Below are 27,397 nucleotides of genomic sequence, written 5' to 3'. Positions count from 1 at the left end.
AAGTCATTCCATTGATTTTAGTGGCGCAACTCAAATCTAAGTGCCTGCATATTTCAGTGTTTTTCTGCACAGTGACCTTTAGCAATCATCTAAACAGAAACTTGTGCTGCCTTCTGTGTTTGTAGCTATTCCTGACCTCAGACAGAAGCCTTGTATTCCACAGATATCTCCACACTCTATTTTGAAAACAAGGTAATAGGCTTCCTTTCACTGTTCAGAGCTGAGCTGCTCGCTGCTGCCATAAAATAGATCAGTAGGTTCAATAGAATAGAAATAGGAATTGGGCACAATCCATACTGATGACACTGTATTATCAATAAACTACCTACTATGAACTTTCCATGAATTATTAAACCAGATAAATCCTGTGTTAAAGCGTTACAGATACTAGATAATTTATAAAGATGGGATCATTGACTAATAATCACAACAGTAATTCAATCTCTCCCCTGCTCTCTGCGCTGCTGTTCCAGGTGACTTTGGGAATGAATGTCCATCCAGCGCTGTTTGGGATGACTGTCTGTACATGAACTCGAATGCCACCTGCAGTGACCATGGAAGGACAGTGCTTATCCAGAGCCTGCTCCTTGCCATGGAATGGTTCTTTGCACAAAACTCTCTCTGAGCACACACTCACCCCTTCCATCCCAACCCTTGCAGCAAATTCCTGTAATTCGTGTAATTTAAAAAATATTTTTTTATTTAAACAAAGAAAAAAAAATAATAAAATGCCCGTCAAAGTCAGAGAAGGCTTTGCTATTCGATATTTGAATTGCTGACTATTCCTACTTGTGGCCAATTTGCAATTGGGTCTAAACTCTCAACAGCGTAAAGCTGATTGAACGCTGAACACAGTCATTCTAAGAGAGTTTCTGTGCATCAGCAAGGTGAATACTGCCATTAGGAAATGTTGTCAGTGTTCTTGTTTCCTTCTCATTCCTCAGATTCTTTCAAACTTTAGGTCAAGCTATTAAAAAGCTCAAGACAGACCAGAGCTCTGATGGAATAATCAGAGATTAGCTTCAGAAAGTCGAGTCCAGTCGAGCATTTTTGAAACTAAACCCCGTGGATGTCCAAGGAAAAAGGGAGGGCACCAAAGGAGCAGCTAGTTTGCACTGTCACAGCACAGCTGTTACCTGTTGTTACCTGAGGTTACATCTTCTAGAACTGAATGCTCACAGAGATTCAGGAGGCTGCTGTAATGCGTTATTAATGTTTGCAAATCGCTCCCACAACCTTTAATAAGAGGGAAGAGGACAGCGCTGTTGCCAAGCATTTTTCATTGATTGCCTGGCGATTCCCAGCAGTCTCTCTCCCGTTCCACTGTGGCAATAACAGAGAATCTCTGACAGGAGAACCAGCAGAAATGAATGTTTGAGATCCTCAGAGCCAACCACCCACTGCATGGATGTAAACTCAAGCATTTGAAACGGTGCTCAAGTTTTGTCCCAGAAATTCCATCTCCATGTTAGTATCGGTCACTGGGCTAAAAAATCCCTTCTGTCAGTGGAGGAGTTAAAAACTGCCAGGGGATGCAGCCACTCAGACATCCCAGATACAACACTGTAATCATTTAAGTCCTGATTTTATTTCAAACCACAACTAAACCAGCTGTTGTCGGTATCAGTAGGGGTCCCAATTAAACTGCATACATAGTTAGCACAGAACTCATTTTAGGCACCATTTCAGTGCAAGATTTTTTTTTTTTTAATGTCATCTGCACTAATCATAAGATAATTATGTTTATAAGAAGCTAATAATTACTAAGATTATCTGTTTTAAATTGTTAATGTGCCTCAGCAACAGGGTTTTGAAGAAGCAGGAAGGTTGGGAAGGTAAAAAAGTTAATTTTTTTTTAAACAAGAAAATGTAAGAGAATCTTTTAAAAAATAAATTTGAGATGTTTATCTAGTGAAAGAAGGGCTTTGAAATGCAATTATGAGGAATTGAAAGAAAGTTGAAGAGCTACCGACAAACCAAGTGTGCTTTCTATTCAAACCTAATAAGAGTAGTTAAATTAAAGCTCAATTAATTTTTTTGACGATGGACTCTGTTGGCAACTGATTCTATACAAGAAATATATATATATAAAATATATAAACATATATATATACATTGTGTGTGTATATATATACACATATATTATACATTATATATACAATATACAGGAATACAAAATATACAACTATTCTACACAGCCCATCTTGCTTCCACGAGCAATGGTGGGGAGTAATTTTTATTAAATTGTACAAATGTTTGTTGTTTCATCATCGTTTTCAGTCCCAGAGACGGACACAATGAGAAATTTTGGCAGACACGGGGCTGTAGATGGGCAGCCTGGAAGACAACGGTGCTGTGAGACACAGCTACAGCCAAAGAGGATTCAGAATGTGACATTAATGGAAGTTATTTGGCAAACCTAAAGGGTTTACACAGCAAAGCCAACACTCCCCACGTGTCTAAGTAATTTCTGCCGGAAATTCTAGGAAATGCTTCAGGAACGCTGCTGTCAGTGAGCTGCTTCCATCACCAGCTCTGGACGTGGAGGTAGAGCTCTGCTCAGCAGCCAAAGTGCTTTACAAACACACCTCCAGCACCCAGCTTTACTCTGACAAACACCACCGGCCATTTTCTGCCTGGCCTGCGGCTTGCCACGGTCTGGTGATTAAACATTCTTTTTCTCAACTGCATAATAACAGCCTTTCCACAGCCTGGGAAGCAGAACTATAAATAGCACGCTTGAGAGAAACCCTAGAGGAGATGTGTGGTTAAGGCTCCCAAATAAAATACACGATATTTTATGTTGAAAAGGTGAGAGGCCAACAAACTTCCTAACCTGCTGGTTTTCACAGAAGGACCCTGAGGTGAAAGCATATTAAGGAGCCACTGAGCCTGCTCTGCACCAGCTAATATTAGTTTGAACTTGACCCTGGGAAGGGATCTGAGAAGGCAGGGAAAAATGAGCGCACAAAAAAAGAAAAAAGGAACTGAGCTCCCAATATTGTCTGCCGTGCTTGTCAGCAGCGGTGGCCACTGCAGGCTGTGCTCTGGCAGCTCAGCAAAGGTTTACGTTTTTCAAAGCACCTCTGCCGTACATCCTTAGCCTGTCAAGGCTAAATCACTTTGCCGCTCTCCCCTGTCACCTCTCGTTACGCCTGCCTCGCTGGATGTTACTGCAATCCTAAGTGACACAGCAGAAGTCAGCTCCAGGTATTTTGGACAGATCTATCATCAACAACAAAGGATGGTACAGCTCCAAGTGCTGAAACAGTTTGAGGCTTTTAATCCAGTACCCAGCACTGCACTATGCACATTTGGAGCACATAAACCAAGACTGACCCAAAAGTGAATTTCAAATGACTTCAGAAATGTTAATTATATTCAACAGTTCAGTATTGAGATGTCAAACAACCTTACAGAGGGCTCAGCAGCACAGAGAGGAACACTTGGCAACTACTCCCATCGGTCATTTGTGTCCTGTGGCCACAGCAACAGCGAATCTCCTGAACACAACCAACCGAACCCTCAGTGTAGCCAGGACATAATGGTACTTACAGATTCTTTACAATTAACATGCCTACCGTGAACACACCCAGTGCTCAACAAATAATTTTTTAATGTCATTGATCCTGGATTTTTGTAAAGCTACTCCCCGTTCCTTTAACAGATGTGCTACGCTGCATTTCATTACTTTTTCTCCTTACCTCGTTCTTCTTTTGTTTGAGATAAGCGATGAGGCTCTCCAAGAAGATTAAGTACTGGCAGGCAAAGCAATGGCCCAAACACGCATTTAATTGGAACCTCAAATCCTGTGGAAAGAAAAAAAGAAGAAATTAAACCATTAATAATTTAATTTTACTAGCAGACAGAGTGAGTCCATGTATCCTGTGCTAGGCAGTTTTTGCTACACTTTCTTGTATTTGATTTCAACAGGTATCAAACCTGTGGTCAATCCATGCTGGAAATGAAACCACCAGGAGGTTTCAGGGGGTGTGCACAGCTGCTAAGCAGGGCTGGTGCTCCTCACCTGGAGGAGCAGCCCACTGATGATTGGCAATGCCAGAATCTAGTCGATTTAAGTTCAAAAAGCACTTTCTTCTGTAAAACCTAAGGCTCTTCCCATGGTGTAGCATTCAAATGCCATTTTCCTATGCTGCTCTTTGCCCCACGAACACGTGACAGAGTTCAGGTGTTGTACAGAAATATGGCTCAAATGCAACCAAGTCATAATGCTAAACAATCCTGCTTCGAGACAAAAAGTACTGAACGAGATTCCATTTCTTTCAAGACTGGAAAGGGCTCTAAACATAAAAACCTCCACAAAAGTAAACCGTAAAAGCAATTTTTTGGAGAGTCAGAGGTTACAAGTTGTAGTATTGGGTGAGCAACAACCAAATAACCAACAAAACAAAGCAACCCAGAGTATGAGTAACTTGCTTATTTCTGCAAATAAGATATTTCTGCATTAGTAATTTTCATTCAGGCTGAGTGAATGAAGCACTGAGCACCCAGCTGAGGACACACCCGTGGGTTTCTAACACACCACAGACAGAAAGCAGCGCCCAGCACTGGCAGTTCAGCCTCAGACACTCTTAGAGGTTTATGGCTGTCCTTGGTCCTGAAATTCAGAAATGAGCCCGAGGGTACAACACGCTGCTTCTCCCTGAAAACAATTCTTGGCCCAAATATCACTCTTTCACTTACTCCCCCATCAATAAATAATTTTAAACACAACTACTGTGCTTCCTGGTGCTCGTTTCAAAAATGTCTTGCAGACTGCAAGCACCCTGGGCAGCCCTGCTCCCTTTAGCACAAAGAAACATTTGAGTCAGTTATTTAATGCAGAGCCATTCAAAGACATTACTGAACTTTCACAGGAGGCAATTCCAGAGCCTGGTGTTCCAAGTGACACTCAGATACTGAGCCCCCACCTAGTATTTATTCACCTATGAAGCTATAAAATAACAAATACAAAAATAACAACAATCACAATAGACTTCATCGCACTTCTGTGGCAAAAGCCGCCAGAAACAGGACAATTTCCTCTCCCGAGCAGTAAAAGCAGGACAGGCCAGCTGTTAGGTGCCCTCTGAAAATACATGAACCCCTGGGACATTCAGATGCTGTGCTGTATATGAGACACAGGAACAATCCAGCTGGGATCCATGAGAGCAATCACTGGGGAAAAAAACCCAACACAATTGTTCAATGGCTTTACTATAAATATACTTATTGATGCTTCAGGCATAGAAAATTCAATATAAAGTGGTGAACAAATCTCACATTGTCTTCAAATTAATTTACATTCACAGAAATGTCGCAAAGATGATTTTGAGGGCAACTAACTCCATCTAATTAACGAAGTGAGTATTTATTTAGAGAGTGGCTGCACTGATTGATTTACTGCAAACACATTCTGTACTGCTTTAGCCGTTGTATTACAAGCACCAAAAATCTGAGCCTTTGGAAGCGTGCCACACCTCACCAAATCGCAATTTACTACGATATTGGGTTTCCTATGAGTTTACCCTGGCGTGATGAACACGTGCCTGGAGTGGTGCAAGAGGAGAAATGACAGCATCTCCACAGCCCGTGTTTGTGAGAGAACATGCGTGAAACAAAGAGCATGCAAGAGCCTGACGTGTCCTTGGGGTGCGATTAAAAGCTCATGAAATAAAATAACTCAAAGACAACAGCTCTGACTTTAACCACCACTGGGGACAAGAGATCTTTCACTTAGGACATGCCAGCGATACACAAGTGTAACTGAAATCACACAGAAGATGCATTTGAAAACCCGGGGATTTAGATACAAACCCCAAACCAGAGAGACCCCGTGGATGGCACAAAAACGTCACCAAGTTTAACTGGAGTTTCACTTTTTGTAATAATATTAGGCCAAAGCTTGAAAAGCACCCATTTGAAATTGATAGCACTGAATGATAAAGAAAAGTACAATAACTATGAATATAAAAATCCATATAAAACCCCACATAGAATATGATTCTTTATTAAAGAAGAAGTCTTTTCCCCCAGGCTGTTTCCTGTGGCCACATCTGGGCCATACTAACTTGGCTCTCAGCAATGGTCTGAGCTTTTTCAGAGCTATTGAGATTCATAACCTGGGCTATTTTACCTTTTATGTAACACTGCCTTTTAAGTGGATGCATTTCATTAAACATATTCCTTCCTGAGCTTCAGAGTCTGTTCCACTTCTGCAAATTCCCTTTATTTCCTTTTTGACAGCTCCACAGTTAACTGTCTATGGAGGTATAAAGCCAGCTGCAGCTCCCATTATAATATATAAATATATGGGGTGTGTGTGTGTATACAGAATTTACATGAGATCTCAGTTACCTTCACCATTCCTTTTTAAAGAGTAATGAGGCTGACCCAGCACAAAGCCACAGCATTTGAAACGTGAATGTAAGTTCCAATATTCAATATCTTGAACAGAGAGCTGAAGTCTGGGTCAGAGCCTGGTTTTTAATTCCCACGTGGCTCAGGACTAAAGTTCCCAGTGTGAAGGATGCTCTCAGTTCTGTGCTGGTGCAATACTGGGGCTTGGGAAGGATTTTCCTAGTATTTCTAGGATTTTCCTAGATTTTCTTAGTATTCCCCCTGTCTGTTTTTCGCTGTCAAGACAATCTAAACACATATTTATGCTAGTCCCTACCCAAAAGGTCTCAGCAATACCATGTAATTACTTAGTTAAGCTTCTAATTCATTTGTTGTTAGTTTTGTTCCTTTGAAATTCCCTCATTAAGTTATTGCAGGGAGCTGTGTTTGCACAGCAAAAGAGAAAAATACAAGCTCTTCCTTGCATTCTTTTAATACCTCTTATCTTTAAGCTAGCTAATTAGCATATTAATTACCTAGATAGAGTCGTCACAGTCTTACAATTAACTGTGGGTACAACAATCTACTGATTTAGTGTAACACCATTTGTACTTGCATCACAATAACACCTTCACTTGCTCTGATATGCTCTGACAAGTATTTCCAAATTAAAACTGGTATTGGGATCTATTAATGACAAATATCTGAGCGCTAGAGTATTTTGTCAAAAGCTTCCAGTGCTAACAAATAAATAAACAGAGCTTATTATTTACATAAGAGGTGACATTACATTCACCAAATACATTAAAAGCTTATTCTTTCTCCATTTTTACAATCACAACTTCTATTTGTTTGATTTAGACCTGACTGCTGGATTAGGGCAAAAAAAATCCAAGGCAATTTAAGAAATAAAAAGATTAATTACAGGCTGACCACTTAGGACATTTCTTTTGTTGCAACAGCTTATTGAATGTTAACAAACGTTTATGAAGTCACATTTATGAGACAACAGCATTTCAGTGTGGGAGCAGTGTACAGGATGTACATTATGTTTTTTCTTTCAGAAATCTAGCAGACCTGGACGTCTCATATTCAGTTTCAAATAGACATTGATGTATCAGATGATTTAGAGCATATATGCTTTGCATTTGTTTGAAATATCTCTGACAAGTAGAGATTTTTGAATTAGTGATCTAAAGATTTTTTTTTTTTTTTTTTTTTGATTATATAATTATGAGCTGGAGGCTGAATTTTTAGAAGTGAATTGGGTGGTAGATTTGCAATTCAAAGAAGTTACTTAAATTAACAAAAATGCCCTAAAAGAATAGCTGTCTACCTGACTGATCCAAGAAAATGAACACCGAAAATAAACAGCTGCCCCATGGAAAACTATGTGATAAAACTAATCACCCTTTGCATAATGTATTTATTTTCCCCCGTGCATATTACAGACCTGGTGAACCTTCAAAGCTGTAAATATTTAAATGTTACAGACATCCCAGACATGGGAGTTCAAATGAAAGTAGGATCTCAGTAGCCTGACTAGAGCCAAACCACATCTCTTAAAGAAACCAGTTCTGCTTGTTAGATAACACTCCAAAACACGCCTTAGATCTTTTTTTTAAACGCTCTGTTTTGTTATCCCAACAAATTCTTTCTAAAAGAAAGAATTTCCTCTTTTTTCTCTGAAATCTCAATGTTCTCCATACAACACAAGTGTGATCTGTCAGATCATTTTACTGATACCCCGGAGCAGATCTTTACCAGAACTGCCTGCAGGATCCACTGGGCAGACAGGCTGCGATAAGCAAATACAGAATATTTCCTGTACTTCAAGTGCTAAAGCAGAGAGCTTTGATTTCTGCTCATTTATTAAGACGAGGACCTGCCTGCTACCAACCAGCTCACTGCCCCTAAGAGCTGCTGTGGGTGTCCCTGCCCAGGGGCACAGAGCCAGGGGCACACGAGGAACGTTCTCCTCTGGTGCTGCACAGGGGCTGTGCTTTCACACCAAAGGAGGAACGTTCTGCACAGGGGCTGTGCTTTCACACCAAAGGAGGAACGTTCTGCACAGGGGCTGTGCTTTCACACCAAAGGAGGAACGTTCTGCACAGGGGCTGTGCTTTCACACCAAACAGCAGCTGTGGGTGTCCCTGCCCAGGAGCACACGAGGAACGTTCTGCACAGGGGCTGTGCCCTCACACCAAACCCACAAACAGCCAGGAAAGGGGCCCGAGAGGGCTCAGCACAAGTGGCAACCTGGAAAGCAGAGCACAAAACGTGCCCTACAGCAGCCTGGCCCTTGAGGACTCTGACAGACATCTGTCTTTTCTTGAGGCAGGTATTTCCCTCCCTTTGCCCCTCCAAAACCACACCAAGAAGATCCACTCCCAGCAAAGCCAACAGAAGATTTTCACTGATTTCAATGAGACCCAGAACAAGAGGCTCTCACTGAGGACAGCATCTCTTTTCTAATTCAAAAATTTCCTTACACAGGCCTGAAAGGATGTAAGGAAGATTAACAATAATATTCTGAACCAGTTTAACCTAAAAAACCCCCATATTTATTCTAAAATGTCTCAGCACACACTCAGATGTTATGAATATTCAGTACAGCCCCCCTCAGCAGACATTTTCTGCAAGACTATTTTTACTAAAAGGCATTTTGATATGCCATATAGAAAAGATAAGACATTTCATACAAAAGAGGCTTCACTGGAAATACTTTCTAATGAAATTTTTATGCTGTGTAAGCTGGCCTGCCTGCACTCCTTTGGATTATCCTCCACGGGCTGCTACAATGCATCCCACGGTACAGCATGTTAAAAGAAGCACCAATCTGGTCAGCTCTTGAGTCTCTGGATGCGAATACACCATTACAAACAGAGGATGACCCAGGGATATCTCCAGAGTAAAGCACTGGAATAACACCCTCCGCTGTTCTATCAAATCCGTTACACGTTCCTTAAAATTAATAATAAAAACAGATCTTAAAAGAGCAATTACAAACAAGCACAAGAGAAAGGCATTTTAAATAGCTCATGCTAATTGTGTTTATCTCAGTGTGAAGCCATGTCAGGGAGCCTGCAGCAAATGTATTTTGTTAAAAGCACCACTTGCACAGCGGGCGTTAAACATTAGGGAGCAAGCTTGTCATTAGTGGGCTACGGCTGGAAAGGCTCCGAAAACCCGGTCAAGTTATTAATATTGGCTCCTAAAGATGCTGCATGGAGAACTGAACCTCCTTTTGCTCAGCACATGGTTTTAATGATCCTTTTTCTTCGTGTTAGTCCATCAGGAGTGTCCCAGGTTGTTTAATCGTGGGGAGGAGCAGAGGGCAGCACAGGGCTACCTTGGTTTGAATTCCTCAGCGTGGGAGAGCTCTGCTGCTCTCCTTCTGCTTCTGGGGCTCATCTATTTTATTATGTCCTTATACAAATGGAGTTGACTTTTTAAAAATTATTTTCTCAGGTTATTTATAAGGTTAATGAAGTATATGAAAGATATTTTTTATTTATTTACACCAACTGTGGTGTTTGAGACTCTGAGTGTTTCTGCAGGTGCACTTCCAGGCTGCCTCTTACACTGAGCTGAAACCAAAGGGGACAATTCTGCTCTTTCTTGCCAGTCCATGTCTTCTGGAGAGATGAGTCAGTTGGCTTCTGAGATGAAATATTATCTTTTTCAGGGTTACTTTTCCATGGGATCAGTCATGCTGCCGTTATGGAAAAAAGAGAACTACGAGGAGCACCGAGGTGCAAGGCAGAAAAGATTATTTAGATGGTGACATGCCACTGAATGACCTTCCTTCAATGTGAAATCATCAAGTCTGGTTTAAGGAAAAGGGCTGGAACCTGGAAAATACCACTGAATATTAAGAACCGAGTGAAGGGGATATCTCAGGAGAGAAACTGAGCTACATATTGTATACTCTATTTAAAGTTTTTCTTGCTTTTACAATTCATTCCTACCTCTCCACCACGAACAAGCAACACCGAGACACAATGCAACGCTTTTTTCCTGCTGGTCTTTGAAATGTGAGCGAGAATAAGAAAGAGGAGACATACGAGCTATCCCTTAGCAACACAGCAATGATGGGAAATCGTGTTTCCCTACACCACCAACAGGCTCTCACCTCAGCAGGTTACACTCTCAAGCACCAGCTGCACGGGTCAGCACACACTCCTCTACCATGCTGAGAAAAGAACTTCCAACCGTTTGAAGCTGATTTTGTTTATTTCATTTTCTCCCTTACAGAACTCTACCCTCATTCTACAGCCTACTCTCAGTCACAAAGGCATTCTGAGAAGAAAATGCAAGCCCAAACACACAATCGTACTCAATTCCTATAGTTGAAAAGAAGATACCAAAGGTCACGCATTCTTGTATCACCAAGGTTCACAAAGCAAAAGCTTCACAAAAATAAGTATTTTACTAATAAATGTTATATCTTAATGCATTTGGTATTAGCTCCTGGTAATTTTATTGTACAGTTGTTTGTTTCTAACTTCAGAGAGGATAAAATGAGACAAAGAAAAATAAGGAAACTCATACTAGTGTAGAGTAGAAAAATGTTTTGGTACCATTTGCTTCCAGATTATTTGGAAAACAGTAAGAGAGGGAGAGAGCAGCTGAAAATGTGCTCCTCAGTGTGCCCTGGGTGAAGGTGCTGTGACAGACCAGCGTGATTTTCTGCTGGTGAGGACCAGCACCTGACCAGGTCCTGCAGACCACACCTGACCCCAGTGAGACTCTCTGGGAGTCCATCCATCCTTTCTCCTCCAGCTGAAGGTCATCTGCCCGGTACAGGAGTCTTGGGGAGAAAAGGAATGCACTCATTCCTGAACTTTAGTGTCTTACACCCTGAAATATTGCTCAGGCTGCTGTTTAAACATCAGTAGGAAGGTGCAGTAGGTCAGTCACTGGGAACCTGATGAAATACAGCACACTTCTAAATGCAAGCCAAAAGAAACTTGCATCTTTTTTCTAAATTAAAAAAAAAAAAACAACCCACCTTCAAAAACCGTATCTTCCACTCCCTATTCCAGGCAGCTCCTGACCTTGGCCCACGATGGAGCCTCAACCACAAGCCAGGTGACAGCACAGCAGCCCCCTTCCGCCCTTTCTCGCCAAATGAGGCTTAATGCCTTTCATTTTACTTATACATTCTCAATGTCCAGGCTCCTGCCCGTTCCAGGAATCCCATTCTCCATAAAATATGGTATTAAGAAAGGTATTCAAGCCTGAAAGTCCTTTCCATTTAAGAGACTAATGTCAAGATATTATCTGTCATACAAATCCAGATCACAGCGTGTTTCTTCTCCCCGCTTTGGTGAAAAAATGCAAGTTTCTGGTCATATGAGACAAGGCTGATTTCCTCAGAATATGGGGAACGATGACATTCAGTTAAAAGGATGGACAGGAGTTAGAGGAGTCAATTGAAAGAATAGAATTGAGCTGCAGGGAATTTTGTTACTTGATATTTTAGTCCAAAACTCAAATAAATAACTCAAAAGCTCCCCTTCTAAGGCAGCTTCCAGGAAGTTCTCTGGGAAAGTTGTCCTGGCAACTTTGACAGAGCCAAAATTCACATGTGGTTGACTACTTTCTGTGGCAGTGACATGGGGATGGCTCTGGGGAAGAGCCACCAGGCAGATTGCTCCATGGCCAAGGAACCATGCGTCGAGGCCCTCCTGCAATCTATACAGTCAAACAAAAATATTTTGAATTTTAAAACCAACATCTCCTATCTATCTCTAGCCAGCAAATCCTGCTGCTTTGGTTGCTTAGAGTGAATTTCATATTTTCATTCACTGAACAAGTTTTTTTTGTTGCTGTTCTCAGTTCATCAGAAAGAAAACCATTTCTGTTGTAAAAATACACATCCAAAGAAACGTATTAATTAAAACATGACAGAGACAGCAGACTGTACAAAACAGAGAACTGGAGAATAAAGGAGGTGGAGGTGAGTTTTCTTTGCTTAGCTCTTTTTCACAGCTTAACCAACTCCTAACACGAGTTACTATTAAAATACTTCTCCAGCTTTCAGGCCCTACTCTGACACAGAGCTACTGCATCCTATTAGTTTTATCCCCATTTTATTGAAAATAAATATTAAAATATGCTTTTCATATCAGTTCATCTCTCTGCCATTCCCCTACCCAGGTTTATATATGACTATTAGTATTTTTGACAATAATAAATTCTAAGCACTTCAGTTTTTCCAATGACTTTTACAGGGAGGACCCCGAGTGTTGGTATAAAGTTATACGGTTGACAGATGAAGCCCAGAATAAATAAGGCCAGAACATGATTGCAGCAGGGATGCAGCCAGCGTTGTGTGAAATGAGGTGGTGCTGCGCTCTGAACTGCTTTAGGAGAGCGCACACGGCTCCCAGCACAGGCAAGGCCCACTTAGCAACAGTCCTTAGAAATACATAAATAAATTCCAAGTAGACCAAGACTTCACTGAGGAGACAGGTTAATTGCCCATTTATGAAGTATTTGGGGTAAAGCTTTTACCTTTAGAATGATGTACAAAAGTACTCGGATTAAAAGGGAAAGACGCTTTCACCGACATTATCCCACACACGTACGTATGGTGTGTGGTGCGGTTGAAGAAGTTTAAGATATTTCTGCCCCACTTTTGAGTTCTTTGATACTTAAAGGTGACAAGTGTGACCACAGACTATTCAACATGACCAGCAGCCTCACGTGTGTTTACCTCTGCTGAGAGAAGTGAGGTAGCCCAGAGTACAATGGCACCAGAGGAGAACTGGGAGCTCGTTGGAAGCTGACAAACGACAACACGTGAGGAAGGGAGGAGATTTCATGACAGAGATTCAGCAGTCAGACAATTTATTCTCACTTCATGGAGTCCAATTTCCTTTCTCATTGTGCTAAATCAATGGCTGGCATTACAAAGCCTCGTGCCATTTGCAGCGTCAGCTGGGCTCCCGCAAGGATCGCTTGCCACGGGATAAAGTTAAAGTCTCTCCTTCAATTAACGGCTAAGCACAAAAGAGAAAATCACTACAGGTATTAGCTCTTTAAATGCAGACATTCTCCTGCACTAATCAGCTTCTTTTTCATTTTATTCATGGCTGATACAGAGGTAGGGACTTTGTATGTCACATCTGTCAAACAGTGAGGTTCTGACCTACTTTGCTGCTAAAATAAGGACAGTGTTCCATCTACAGAGTGCTTCAATGAAAGCATTGGTTTAACCAGAATATTTTGGAGGCAAGAGTGAAAGGAAACATTTTTTTTTTTTTTGATACAGAAACTGACGAACATTAAAAAAAAAAAAAAGGTAAAAAAAATTGTAAAGAGATGTTACGAAAGGTAGAATAAATCAGGATCTTCAATAACTTTCCAAAATACTTATTTGCCAAAAACAGGTAGAAAACCCAAAAACCAGACAGATGCACAGGCACTTTCTTGACAGATTGATAACTTTACGGTTTCCAAAACTTCTGTGTTCAATAGCATTTCATTAGTATACTCCAGTGTATTTGCTACTATTCATTATTAATACAGGTATGTGCCTAGGAGATGCACGGTTTGTAATTATTTTTACTTTCAAAGCGTAATAGCTTCGCACTGGACTTGTTGCAGCTACAATATTTCATCTCCCAATGTTCCTTCAAACGTTCTGGGACTGTGACAGAAATTTGTATTTGAACAGAAAAGCTGTCAAGAATGTGCTGTGGTGCCATCCATCACCGTTTTAATCCTGACCATACTGAGATGTTAGTGGAGCTATCTGTCCAGCACACTAAACAAAGGCTGAAATTATGCCTTCTGTTCTTCCACATCAAAGCTACAAAGTTAGACCGAGCCCAACAGGCCTGTATTACACTCTATTAATTTCCTATTAGCTCTCAGCTATGCAAAACCCAGCCACAGTGTCACCGTGGTTTAGACATGCAACCTTGATTTCGGCATCAAAAAATGGAGCCTGTCATTTCTCATAATTTTACAGAAGATTCTATAAATGTAAATCCTTTTTCATCCTGTCATCCTTTTATGTCCTTAATGAGTTTGCTCACTAACAGTGCGGAATCTTAATTTCACATTCAGAAATATTAACAGTTACTGTAACTTTAAACTCCTGAAGTAGCTGCTCAATTAAAGTGTAATTTATACATTTACACTTAGTTTTACACAAAGCAATGGCATTTAGAGTTTTGATTTTCTTTCTTTTTTCCTTTTCTCCCATTTGCATTTTACGTTCCCCAGGAAAAAAAGGTTGCAGTTAAAAACTGAGCTAAAGATTCTAAAACAAAATCTTTAATCAGGAGCACATTATGTAGCATAATACGATTCCTTAGCAGTTAAAATCTAACATTTGTAAAAACAAATGGCACACACTTGACAGGCAAATTACACATGGATTACCATTTGTTAAAATTTCATCACTGAAAATAGTTTAACTGTTGTGGATATGAGCCAAGATCAGCCTGACAAGTACTTTACATGAAAGATTAGCATATTCTCTTCCAGAGGTTTATGCTTAATTTAGATGCATCGACTTTTTGCCACCATTGCTGACCTTTATGTCTAATCAAAGTCCCTTTGAATCCAAATCCCCAACCTTTTATCTCTCCTGACAACTTTTAATTTGAAGGCTTGTAATAAAGTCTATTAAAATTCAAAATGTATCAGTGTTTAAAGCGTGGTTCACTTGCTGGATTTTCAGATATGGAACTTCAAATGGGCTGATTACAGAGACTCCAAACTTTCCATTTTGAGCTTAACAGCAGGCTAAAAAAGCCCTTTGGAGGGGGAGATCAATCTAGATTTTTAGTTATAACACACAGAGGTGATCCATGTGGCAAAACCATGAGTGAGTATCTAAAAGGAGCATTTTTCAGAGATATTGAGTAAGTCAGGACTGTTTCTGTGAGAGTCCTACAACTCTGGTTCATTTTATGATGCCAATTCACCCAAGGCAGAGTTCCCACAGAGGACAGGATGGATTCAGTGCAGTGGCCTCTGTACAGCTTCAGCCTGCCAGGCTGCATGAAGCCAAAGCCAAGCAGGCAGCAGCTCCAGAGCCAAATCTGCCTGGAAGGAAAACAAGGTCAATTTTCTTGGGTCACCTGTAACTGTCAGAAGAATAAGGCAATCACCTTTTCCATCTTAATTAAGGCAATTACTTTAAAAATAGTAGGGTAATGGGGAGCAAAATGTTCCAAAATCACCGAAGTACATGATTAAAGGGCCTTTGTCTTTTTAAAATACATGATTAAAGGGTCTTTTCTTCAAGTAAACAAACAAACAAACCCCTCCACTTGTTCAAGTATGCTATTCCTTCAGCTGGAATTTTTCTATTCTCTCACTGTAGCCTGTGCAAACCCAAACATTATATATCTGATTTTCACACAATCCTCTTGTTCCACCAGGCAGGAACCACCCTACAGAGGAGAAGTTGTAGACGTGAGAGGAAGATTAAAAAGTAGCCTGAAATAAGTTGGAGCTGAAAATTCCTTTAAAGAAGAAACACATGTGCATCCTACAATGAAATGTGAATGCAGGTGAGGTTTATATTTGCAGGGGTATCAATCACAGAATTACATTGCCTATTTGACCTGAATTTCCCATGTTATTTGCAAGCATTTATGTGAAACTCCCACTGCATTCTGTAGACAGAAAGAAGAAAAATGGGAGAAGAAGATGAGACAAGTTGGACATCATTATCATTTTAGGAATCCATCATTCCTCTGATGCATTCCTCTGCTGTTTTATCACCTTTTTTTTTTGGTCAATGTTTGTGCATTAGCATCACTAAGAAAGCCCTACTGCTGATTCTCACTGAGATTTTAGAACAGCCTGCAGAATATCTGTTTGCAGAGGTACATGTGCAGAACATTCCTGCCAGATGTGCCAAATGTTTATTTATTGGCAAACTCTTACTGTGTAGAGGAAAAGGAGCACCTCCAACCTGGGCTGCATGAGACAGGAGGGGGAGATGAGTGGTAACGTAGTTTTTCTGTCTGTTTTTTCCCTGTCCATGTATTTTGTGTGTATTTGTCACTTGATTTAGGAGACAGTTTATTTTCCAAAGTTAAAAGGTATGTAACTGCTCATTAAATCTACATACACACAATCAAGTTCTATGGTTCACCTCTGTGAGGAGAATGAAAAGTAACCAGTATTGCCTGATTTCCTACACTGTGTGCAAAAAAAAGAAAAAAAAAAAAAATTTTTGATCAAGTGTGCTTAACAATTTCAAGAATGAACTGTAGACCTTTGAGGGCAGAGGGGTGAAGTGTCAGAAAGCAGTGAATTTAGAGAGCAACCTTTAAAACACAAAGGCTGCAGAGCTCAGCTCCAGTTGTTACCTCAGACGGACTGAGTTTGTTTCCAGAGATCCATGTTCTTCACATGGTCATACATGGCTTCTAATTCAGAGATAACATAACTACCATGACAACTCCAGGTAAATAGACCATTCCCATTCTATGGATGAGGCACATTAAGCAGCAAGTAAACAAAATGTCTGTTTATCTTAGATGCAGAATTTTAGACTGTGGGACCACATTGTTTCCATAACAGCATTTTCTGTTGGAGTACTTTACGCTTTCAAAGCGCAGCTCTCACCATTTCTCTACGTCAGACCTTGCTTACTAACTTAGGAAGCAACAAAACGAAACACAGACTGTGACCGGGAAACTTTTTTTTCCCTTGTATGCCAGAGAGCTTTGTGGCAGAGGCTGGGCCATAACCAGCTCTGCTGCAGAGCATTCAGCTCCCTTCTAATGAGGTTTTCTTTTCCTTACAGTCACCCTTAACACCATCCGTATTCTGTAACCAAAATTTGGGGAGTAACAGAGAGGAGCTACACCTGCCTGTGGTTCCCATCAGAGCACCCACACTCCAAAAGGAAAAGGAGGAGAGATCTCTTGCTAGATTACTGAAATTGTTTGATGAGGTAGTTCAGGTCTCTAAATGATGCCAGAAGTAATAAGTTCAGAAATGTACATCAACTAAATCCTATGATTCTGACAGTACCACCACAAATGCCAACATGCCTCAGAATAAAAAAGAGTGATCTGCAACATGTTGCTACTCAAAGCAAAAATGACACGAATACAATACCCATACTTCAGGGAGATATTATAATTTCAGCTAATCAAGTCAAAATGTCAACGAAAACAAAAGAAATTTAACATTTTCATGTAAGTTTTCTGGAATCTCAGAGGATGATTTCAAAAGCTCAAGTGCAGTATCCATGGGTATATTCAGTAGGGTTAAGAACAGAAACATTTTTAGTCAAGTTAGACTGGCAATTTTTTATTAAACTATCTGATTTATGTAAAAGTATTATCATAATATTAACTTTCTGTTTGTAACTTATGCTGACATCAATTAAACCACAAAGCCATAAAATATGTTTAATAGTTCAGCGGCAATAAAATACTTAATGAGCCAAATGACATTTTCTGATGCCAGATTTGCATTTTATGGGAAAACCAACCCAAACCACCACAATGTGGACACCATTCTCAGTCGAAATGTTGTTTCTATGCCAGCAGAAGCTGTAGAATTGTTTATTAAGTCTACTAGGAACAATACTGTTCAGGATGAGGACAGAGAGACAACTGCTCCCTTGACTTTCCGGGGGGAGCTACAGTAGTGAGTACAGGTTACAGGAAAAATCAGCTGGTTAATAACTCTAAACCAGAGGACAGAAATATAAACTACCTGATTGCCAAAATTCATGCCTCACTGAGAGTGGCAGGTCTACCTATGGAGAATACTCACAACTGGGAAGATTTCCCACCTGAAATAATGTTTCCTAGTTGTGAACACTCAAATAACATAAAAGTTCTACCAGAATAAGAGGTGAAATTCTTCTATTCTTGGCTTAGCTTTCCATTAAAAAGAAAAGCATAAAAGGCATCTAAACCCAGTCTGTCACCTTAACAGGAAAAAGCACATAGAAAAGCCCTTGGAACATACGCGGAGGAGGCAAATTGTACCACATCTGAGACATTATGGAAATAACAAAGACAAAATCTTGTTGTTGTTGAGATGGCCACAGAACTTGAGAGTGCTTCTTTAAAAACTTCAGGGGGCCTCAAGTATCAGTAGCTTGGTATTTAAAGTCTTTCATACCTTTGCTATGTTACAGTCCCATGAGCAGCTCTGCACAGCTCTGGCTCTTTCTCTCCTTCCTCTACTTTCCTTCTGCATTTCCACCTCGCTCCATTCTGTCCCTGGCACAGCCACCTCACCCTGGCTGTGCCTTGTACAATGTCTGACCTTTTCTGTCCCTCACACAAGGTCCTGTCCCCTCCTCCTCACAGCACGGCCGGCAAACTTCACCTGACTCCACCTGGCCGACTCCACCCGACCCCACCTGTCTCCAATTACCTAATTAACCCTCATCCCCCACAGCCGTGAGGGCAAGGCTGCTCCCACTCTTGGGTAATTAACACAGCTGCGACCCATCAGGGGCACGATTGCCTTCAGCACTGCCACTGTCTGTTCTCCCACAAAACTTGATGAGATTTTTCTATATATTGTAAGAAATGTTTGTCAGTTTTGGAGATTATTTTATAGAGAAGAGCTTTTCAGTTTTTCACTACTTGCCAACTCCAGAGTCTATGCCATCTCATTTTTGAAGTAAAACCCAGAAGGACCACCGGGAATAAGGACTGCTAAAAGAGCTAATTGTCTAATCTGTCAATAGAAGCCTTTCAGGGGACCAAAAAATAATAACAATGTTCCATACTGAAACATCTCATTTGATTATCTCTAGTCCATAGGTTTATAAAGGGGGAATGAAGTAACAGAAGGACCTGGAGCAATGACCTAAAATTCTGAAAATCTTGAAGTTCATATTCCCAGAATAATCAAATTCCAGTGGAAAATAAAACCAAAAGATTGGTTTGGCTTGCTTCAGTCAACTGTTTCTATTGGCCTTTTTAGCAAATGCAGCTTTCACTTTTGCCCCATTAAAAAATCCCAACACCTGATTGCCTGAGAGATTTCCTTACATTCCTGATGATGGCAGCTCCATGCCACGGGGCAGGGATGGGTTAGTGCAGCGTGAGCTAATTCCAGAGCCACAGTGGCTGAGGAGCACACCACAGAGCCACTCACGGGAATTTCCTGCTTCAGGTTGGTTTAAACTAAGGGCTTATTGGCTTTTATTTCATTCCAACAGATAGTTAAGCCAGAGGATATCTTTATGGAGAGTTTGTGTTGATGGTGTTCCCAAGCTGATCGTGAGGAAAAGGTCAAATTATTTTCCTTCAGCCTTTACACTGGGCTTGTCACCATCCGTTTTTGGCTCACAAACAAATATTGAGGCTATTCTGTAGTGCGACCTCCAGGAGCAAGAAGAGCTCCCTGTACCTTTTACATGACTCTGGAAATGAGAAAGGAGGTTGTCCCAGAGGATGGAGGTCATAACTATGTCCCCTACCATCTGGTCCTTGAAACCCAGAGAAGGAGGCTGAATATATTGCATTGCAGCACTCTCCACTGACAGGCAGTCCCTCAAGGGCAGTAACTAACGGCTGAAGTTCCAAACAACCTCCAAACTTCTCTAAACACCACTAGAGCTACAGAAGTCTTATACTGGCTGGCTCTGTAGGAAACGATAAACTCAGTAAGAAACTGCATGAACTTCCTTCATCTGCTTTCCCTTTCACTACAGCTAATCTGCCTTTATTTGCAGTCAGAGAGCATTCATACCTGAAAGTTTACTATTTTTTCATGTAATCCTCTTAATCAGCGACAGAGCATTTATATATTTAATTTCAGACTGCATTTGATGGTGGTTAATACTTTAATTAGCTATTTACACATGGCAAAAATTACAGAAGCAATTAGGAATATCCAGATTAATTAAAACTATTAGGCAATATTAAATGTGAGAGAACAGATTTTAATTAAAAACTTTCATGTATTCTTTTATAATCTCCTGTGAGATTTCTCCTTGAAAATAAACTATAGGAACACAATCATATCTGAATCAGATAGCTTCGCACTATCATCACCATCATGTTTTAGAAGTATCCAGGAGTTCATGAACTTATTCTTTACTGTTTATTAAAAATACTATCCACGCAAACTCTTTTTTTTCCTCCATCTATTTGCTTTACCAGTACTGACACAGCGAGTGGTAGCAAGCTGAATTGATCGAAACGCTCTCTTAGTCTCACTGTAGCTTCTTTATACTCCACAAGAACGTTTGAGAGAAATACCCTTTAGCCAGCCTGAAAAATTTCTATTCAGGAAGGAAAGATCTTTGTATCTACTTAAAACTCAGTGCACTGCAGGGGGCTGGGGGTGCCCTGTGGCGTCCAGCACCGCGGTTCTGACCCTGGGCAAACATCAGCGGGTGACTGTGGAGGCCCAGGGCCGGCCAGCAGGGAGGTCATGGGGACAGACACGCGCTGGCACAGCGTGAGAAAAGGCGTCACTCCCATGGGCGCTGGCAGGAACACGCCAATGTGTTTTAAGTCATTGCTCCCTCCCTGCTTGGTAAAGTTCTGCCACGCCTGCTCAGCCCCCATTTACCATATATGTACCCTTTCCAGAACGTTCTTCCCTCCCTCAATCCCCATTGGCTCATTTTTGCTGCAATGCCCCACCCCAGTCACCCTATTGGTCCTTGCAGTCCCTAGCCACGCCCCTGCACCACTTCCCTTTATCCCTATTGGCCCTTGCCCTTCAGACCCGCCCCTTTTGGCCCATATTTAACCCTGTGCCCTCGGCCCAATCCTGTTCCTGTCCCGGACCCCTGAGACCCTGTGTGCAGTAAACAGCCTTCCCCTGCACACAGCCATCACCTGGGGCTGCAAGGAACACGTGTCTCGAAGCAACCCAAGAGAAAAACGCCTCAAATACCAAGAGAAAGAAAACCAAACAAACCAGAAAACCCCAGAAAAGCAAGACTGGCTGATACCAGCAAACCTGACATCATGGTGGGTGAATGACACCCCCCCAACACAATTCCCCTGCAATTTCCTTGAATAAATCACCAGGAAAAAGACAATATCAGAAAACTAGGACGACACGGTCATTTAGGTCGGGCAGTTTAGGGTGCTGGAGCACACAGAGATGTAAATGGCACAGCTATTTACATTCAGGTTATTGGCAAGAAAAGTGCTACTAAATCCAGACTGGAAGAGAGAAGGTTTTGGTTGGATATTAGGAAGAAATTCTTCCCTGTGAGGGTGGTGGGGCACTGGAACAGGCTGCCCAGAGAAACTGTGGATGCCCCATCCCTGGCAATGCTCAAGGCTCTTCCACCCCAAATCATTTTGTGATTCCGTGATGTATCTTTTTCAAAATACCACCAAGAAACCAAAAAGGCTTTTAAATTTGGTGTTCTTGCTGTATATATGCAAGCCAGAGTAAGATATTTCTTCTACTCACAAATGAATCACCCACATAGTGTCAGCGCTGTTTGTTCCATTCCCATATGTTCCAATATACAATTTTGTCCTACTTTTGCATGTCTACAAAATTAGAATTGCAAGTTGCATCAATTTTCATCTTTAAATCGGTTTTATTTACAACCTCCAAAGTTCCTTGATTATTTCTAGTAACATTTGCATCAATGTTTGCTTAAATTATTCATGACATTTCAGTTATATCATTGGGTGCTTCAAAGTAAAACTCAAAGTAACTTTTCTTTCCTGAGAACAAAGATATACTTTCCTTGCTCTCAAGCAGAAATTCATAAGAAGATGAAAGAAATGCCAAGAATTGTTAATAAACAAATTTGTGGTGTAAATTATAAACAGAAAAATGAAAATATTCCCAGTGGAAATAGAAAACCCTGTCTAAAAGTGCCTCCAAAACACCAATTAAGTATATCCAATTAGGATATTATTTGAGTTATCTAGGTCAGGACTCAAGAAATTTTTTGTTGCCAAAGCAGCATCCGAATTACACAACTGGAGCTTCCCTCTGTCCCTGCTGCCTCCCTCCCAAGCAGACACACACTCTTCCTCCAATACATGTAAGCAAATGAAGCTCTATAAAAACACATAATAGCACCTCCATGGAATGACTGCTTTAATTCTTCACCCTCAAACCTTCACCCTTTAAGAAACACAAACCAGGTTGAAGAACCCTGTAGATTTCATTCACCCCAATCTTATTTTTGTGTCCTAACTTTGAGACAAATATTGTTATTTATATATCCCAATGGAAGAGCAGGACATCATGAAACTTCCAACTTAAAGCCTGCAATTTACACTCTAAATTAAATGCTTCTCTCCTTTCAGTAAATACACATAATGACCTTTTTTAATATAAGAAATTATATTTATGGATGAAATGCAACTTGACAGTAAACAAATCATCTATTCAATTTAATGTTATGGAAATGTGGTAACATTATTTCATAGGACTGAAGTGAATTATTCCTAAAAACAAAAAACAACCCAGCAGAACCACACCATTACAAGAAAATTAGAGACTTAGATTAGATAGCAAATCAACTCCTCAGAAGGCTTCCTTAAGTGCATGATTAGACATATTTATGTTTTCACAGCACGTTTATGATTTCACACCAAATCACGTAAAATTTGAAGTTTCCTAAGGCTTTGAATCACAACCAAGCGGAAGTGTCTAAAAGGCTGCCAGCATTTACCCCATCACCACAATAGAGCTGATCCTGATATTCCAGGGAGTAACAGGTCCCAGACACTGAAACTGGTGGGCTCCAATCTCACCAGGAGAAAAACAGCAAAATGTGGCTAACGAGTTTGCTTTGAGAACCTTCCTTGGTGAATGCTTTCACTGAAAATGGGTGGGAAAAATAAACTTTGGCCTTTGAAACATAGAGAGTGGGAGAAGTTTAAAAGCAGTAAGTTAATATTTCTGCCTTAAGATGCTGTTCAAGGATACTGCCCCTATCTTAAAGACCAGTAAATTAAAATTTACTAGAATAAGCAAGCTCTTGTAGATACGCTAGAGACTTAGTCACAAGGTGACACGTGGAGATGAAAACTGCCAACCCAGTTAAATTTTATTAAGGCAGTCACATCTTTAGATATGATCACACTGCAAGCATTGCCTATTAAAATTAGATCATTTGACCTTCATCGTGGAAAACCCCCTTCATATAGCTAAAGGAAAAGAAGTATTAAGATGCCTATACACAGAAGAAAGACATTTCTACTTCACAGTTCAAATAGCGTTATTCTTTGTGGTCTTCAAGACCTTGAACCAAAATGTAAAATGTCAGGAAGGTTTACTAAAGCAAACAGTGTGAAGGACAGCCCTACCTTTTCTAAAGACAATTTTTTTATTGGCTGCAAACAATTCAGAACTAAAGTTCAATTTTCACCCACAAAAAACTAGAATTCACCCACAATTGTATTTGAGATAACACATTTATCTTCCAGTTTTAGCTTTTTGTTTGCAAATAGTGCTGTGTGACAACCACTGGAGCAGTGCCCAAGAAAGAAACACTTGATTTCAGATCTTTTGTTCCCGAACTCTGGCTTGTCTGAGAAGGACAAAAGGCTTGCAGAAGAAAACTCTGCAGACAGCTGTCATAATTTCAAAGATAAAACGAAACAGCAAATCCTCACGAAAAGAGCTACATGAAGTGGGGTGTAATTCTGGGATCATGCAGGGCTGGAGCTCTGACTCGGGGCACATGGGCAGACTAAACACCACACTCACCCAGGCTGGAGAAGCTTTGGTGACACACAGTGAGCAACTGGTTCTTTTTTCCTCTCTAACCCCTCACATCTATCTTCTTTCTGCTGCTCTAAAAGGACTTGATTACAAAGCTGAGAAACCATGTCTTTTGTTGACAGGATAACCATGGGCCAAATCAGCAAAATTAAAGCCCTGCGTTTTCAGACATATCACTTTGATACTGGCTGCACTGTATGAACATATATATTAGGATACATCCTTTCATATATTCAGAAAAGAACTTGCCAGGCATTTGATGCAACCTGGACTAATAACATCAATACTTCAGCTATTTTTAGGGGTGCTTCCTAAAGAAAAAGTAAAGTACTGAGCAGCAGCAGCAGCAAATGACCCTTGCTATGCATGTGTACGCATTTATATATTGCTGGCTGCCAAGAGAGGAAAGCTGATCTCACATCAAAAGGATTCTCAGACAGTTCTGGGGAGGGGGAAAAAAATCCCACAAGGTGGGATAACAAAACCAGTAAGAACACAGTAAAACTTAACTATTATTAACTTTACTAACACTTAATTTGTATTGAAAATATAACTTAAGTGGTTCTATTATTACAAAAAAGGCAACTGAAAATTTGGTACACAATAGCTAAACGTAGAAAGCAGCATTTTTCAGATGTTTGTACAATATATTTATATATTGTACAATAAGTTTATGTTTCTTCTATTTTCCTCCGTGTTTTTGAAAAGTTTTCTGGGTTGTTGTGTTGCTGTTACTTTCTTTTTTGGAATTTTGACAAGGTCTTCTAAGTTAGAGTGCTGAATGCATCTGTGACTCTATTTAAAGATTCACTTCTATTTTTGCTCTCTATTGTGACAGCAATTTTTACACAAACAAACCTTTTACTCCTTCACTGCCCCCTTTCTTCACTTACAAAAGGATAAATAAAACACAGCAGTGAGTCAGTTAATGGCCGCTTATCTGAAACCACGAATGAAAAATAAATAATAATAATAATAATAATAATAGTAATAAAATAACAATAATAACAATAATAACAATAATAGTAATAAATCCTTTTTGCTTCCCTCTTGCCCTCAGGATTGCCATTGCTGGCTCTGCTGCTGACAAATGCTGCGGTTACAATTAGCAGCCCTCGTTAGCGGGACGGTTCCCCGCCAGCCCTGTTTAATAAAGCAGGGTTGTGCTCGCTGTCCCTGTGCTCTGTAGCTCTCTGCCTCCCCAGAGAGCTCTTTGGGGCAATGCTCTCCTCACCTGGGATCACCCCCGAGCAGCCACCCGCCCCCTGCTCAGCGCCTGCTCCTGGGGAGCCCCAGCAAGCCCCAGCAACTCCTGGAATTAATCAGGGACTTGGAGGCTTTGCTCTGAACGTTTTTATGGAAACATCTGCCCTCTCAGCTGGCTGGCTGGAGGAATTCTGGGCTGGCTGTGCCTGTTCAGCTGCCAGGGCTGACATTTCAGCCTCTCCTCCAGCACGAGGTGCATTTCTCATCAGGGACCGCTAAGGGTCTGTCCCTGTGCCAGGGCTGGGAGAAAATCTTTGCTGCCCTTTCTGGGATAAAACACTTGACAGAGCTAGGGCACACTGAAGTTAGAATTCAAATAAGGATGCTGGTTGGAATTTCTAGAAGCTTTAGAAAGTCGCTTTTGGAATGGCTCTGAATATGGTGAAAAAGGGAGATGTATGAGGAAAAGCAGCTCCCTAGGTTGAGGTTCTTTCTTCTCACCTTTCTTCTTCAGGTAAATAAATGGCTTCATTGATTTAGTGTCATGAAGGCATTATCTTTGACCACACGAGAAAACAGAGTGGGGGGAAAAAATCTACCTTTTGCAGGAAAAAAAAAAAAAAAAAAAAAAAAAAAAAGGCTCATCCTAAAGATTCTGAAATAGAAGACTATTCCAACAGACCAAAAGTCCAGAAGAGTTAAGAGTCCTCTGGAAACCCTTAAATGCTGTTCTGATGCCCTTAACCTGCCTCACACACAGTAAAAGTGAAGTATATTGCACTAGAGCTCACAGGTTGTGTGTTTTAAACCCTCTGTGCAGACTAAAATGAGAAACAGAAGTGAAACCTGCACATTGTTGCTAGCCCGGGGGAAATGCAACCCCCAAAGGCTCTCTGCCCACGTCCCCTTAATAAATAACAGAGTTTTATTTCAATTTACCTACAATATATATAAATTTAACAGATTCAGCTGGCCAGCTACTCGGTATTAGCTGAAAGGTGTGGACAGTATAACACAATCTAGGAAACAGTATAAATGCAGCCAAAATAATCATCCTGAGGTCTCTACAACCTGGTTAAAAATGATTCTGTTTTGACATACTGTAATCATTCCTGACACAACTAGAGTTAACTGTGATCCTAATTTGCATATCTACCTATATTCATGAAATATCTACCTGCTTATTATATTTTACTCCAGGCTACACTTTTATCCACACACTTATGAAATATAAACCCACAATTATTTGGAAAAAACTTCGTTTTTCTACAATGCAATAGAATATTTAAACAGTAAGGAAAAATATTTCCATTTTGCACAAAGAATATTATTCTCTAAGATTTTGAGAATACATCATCTCAGCCTGAATTTCAACACTTATGAAGGAATGACTTGGAATTAATTTATGCTGTTTCGTGTAATCAACCCCCACTAAGATACATAAAAAATATTTAATAGTTTACTCCATTAATTTTTCTCTTTATGGTTTTTGGTTTGGGCGGGGTTTTTTTTGGATCTGAAGATGAGTTTTCAGAGGCACAGGAAATCCTTTAAGAATTCTGACAACAGCTTAGTTTTCCAGACCCAGAGCATTCAAGATAAGCTCCAAATATGAAATACTGGCTGCTTATCTGAATTGGAATCCACATCCAAACCATTTCAAGTGAGTCATTATATCTAGTGGCCCTCAGGTTGCTGTGGCTATCGGCAGCACAGACTTCATTTGGAGATGGGATAAAGTTCATAATTCAATTACAAGGATGATTGCCTAATCCTCTGAATGAAATGGACATAAAGGGTAAAATAAACAAAAATCCCAGCTTAGTTTAATGAGATTCTGTGACACAGAAAGAAGGAATTTTATCCAATTCTTCCACAAATACCTGCTGCAAATGTAGATATTTATCACTGAAGTCCAAATTTAATTGTGGCACAAATTCAATCTAAACAGAGTGCACTGAGTTACATCTATGTTGTATTAACCGCAGACATGATTCATCCATGATTAATAGTTAACAATAGTATGGGAGGAAGAATCACATTTGAATAATCACCACTATTTGAGGTCCTGAGCATGCTCGGCAGAATTCTGCCATCAAACAGAGCAATACAAAAATTACAAAAGCACTTCCTACATTGTTACAAATTAAGGCAATAAATGTTGCTTTATTTT

General features: G+C 40.4%; 1 protein-coding gene across 4 annotated transcripts in view; it reads right to left on the bottom strand.

The window, feature by feature from the left end:
* Positions 1-27,397, bottom strand: part of TENM1 (teneurin transmembrane protein 1) — a 616,400-nt gene that overhangs the window by 373,262 nt on the left and 215,741 nt on the right. For all 4 annotated transcript variants that reach the window (XM_058423210.1, XM_058423211.1, XM_058423213.1 and 1 more), the window contains exon 3: positions 3,705-3,809. The gene's annotated coding sequence lies outside the window, so the exon portion shown is untranslated. The remainder of the gene's footprint in view (positions 1-3,704; positions 3,810-27,397) is intronic.

Source organism: Hirundo rustica, chromosome 21 (assembly GCF_015227805.2).
Source record: "Hirundo rustica isolate bHirRus1 chromosome 21, bHirRus1.pri.v3, whole genome shotgun sequence".
Lineage (NCBI taxonomy): Eukaryota > Metazoa > Chordata > Aves > Passeriformes > Hirundinidae > Hirundo > Hirundo rustica.
This window is presented reverse-complemented; position numbering and strand designations above follow the sequence as displayed.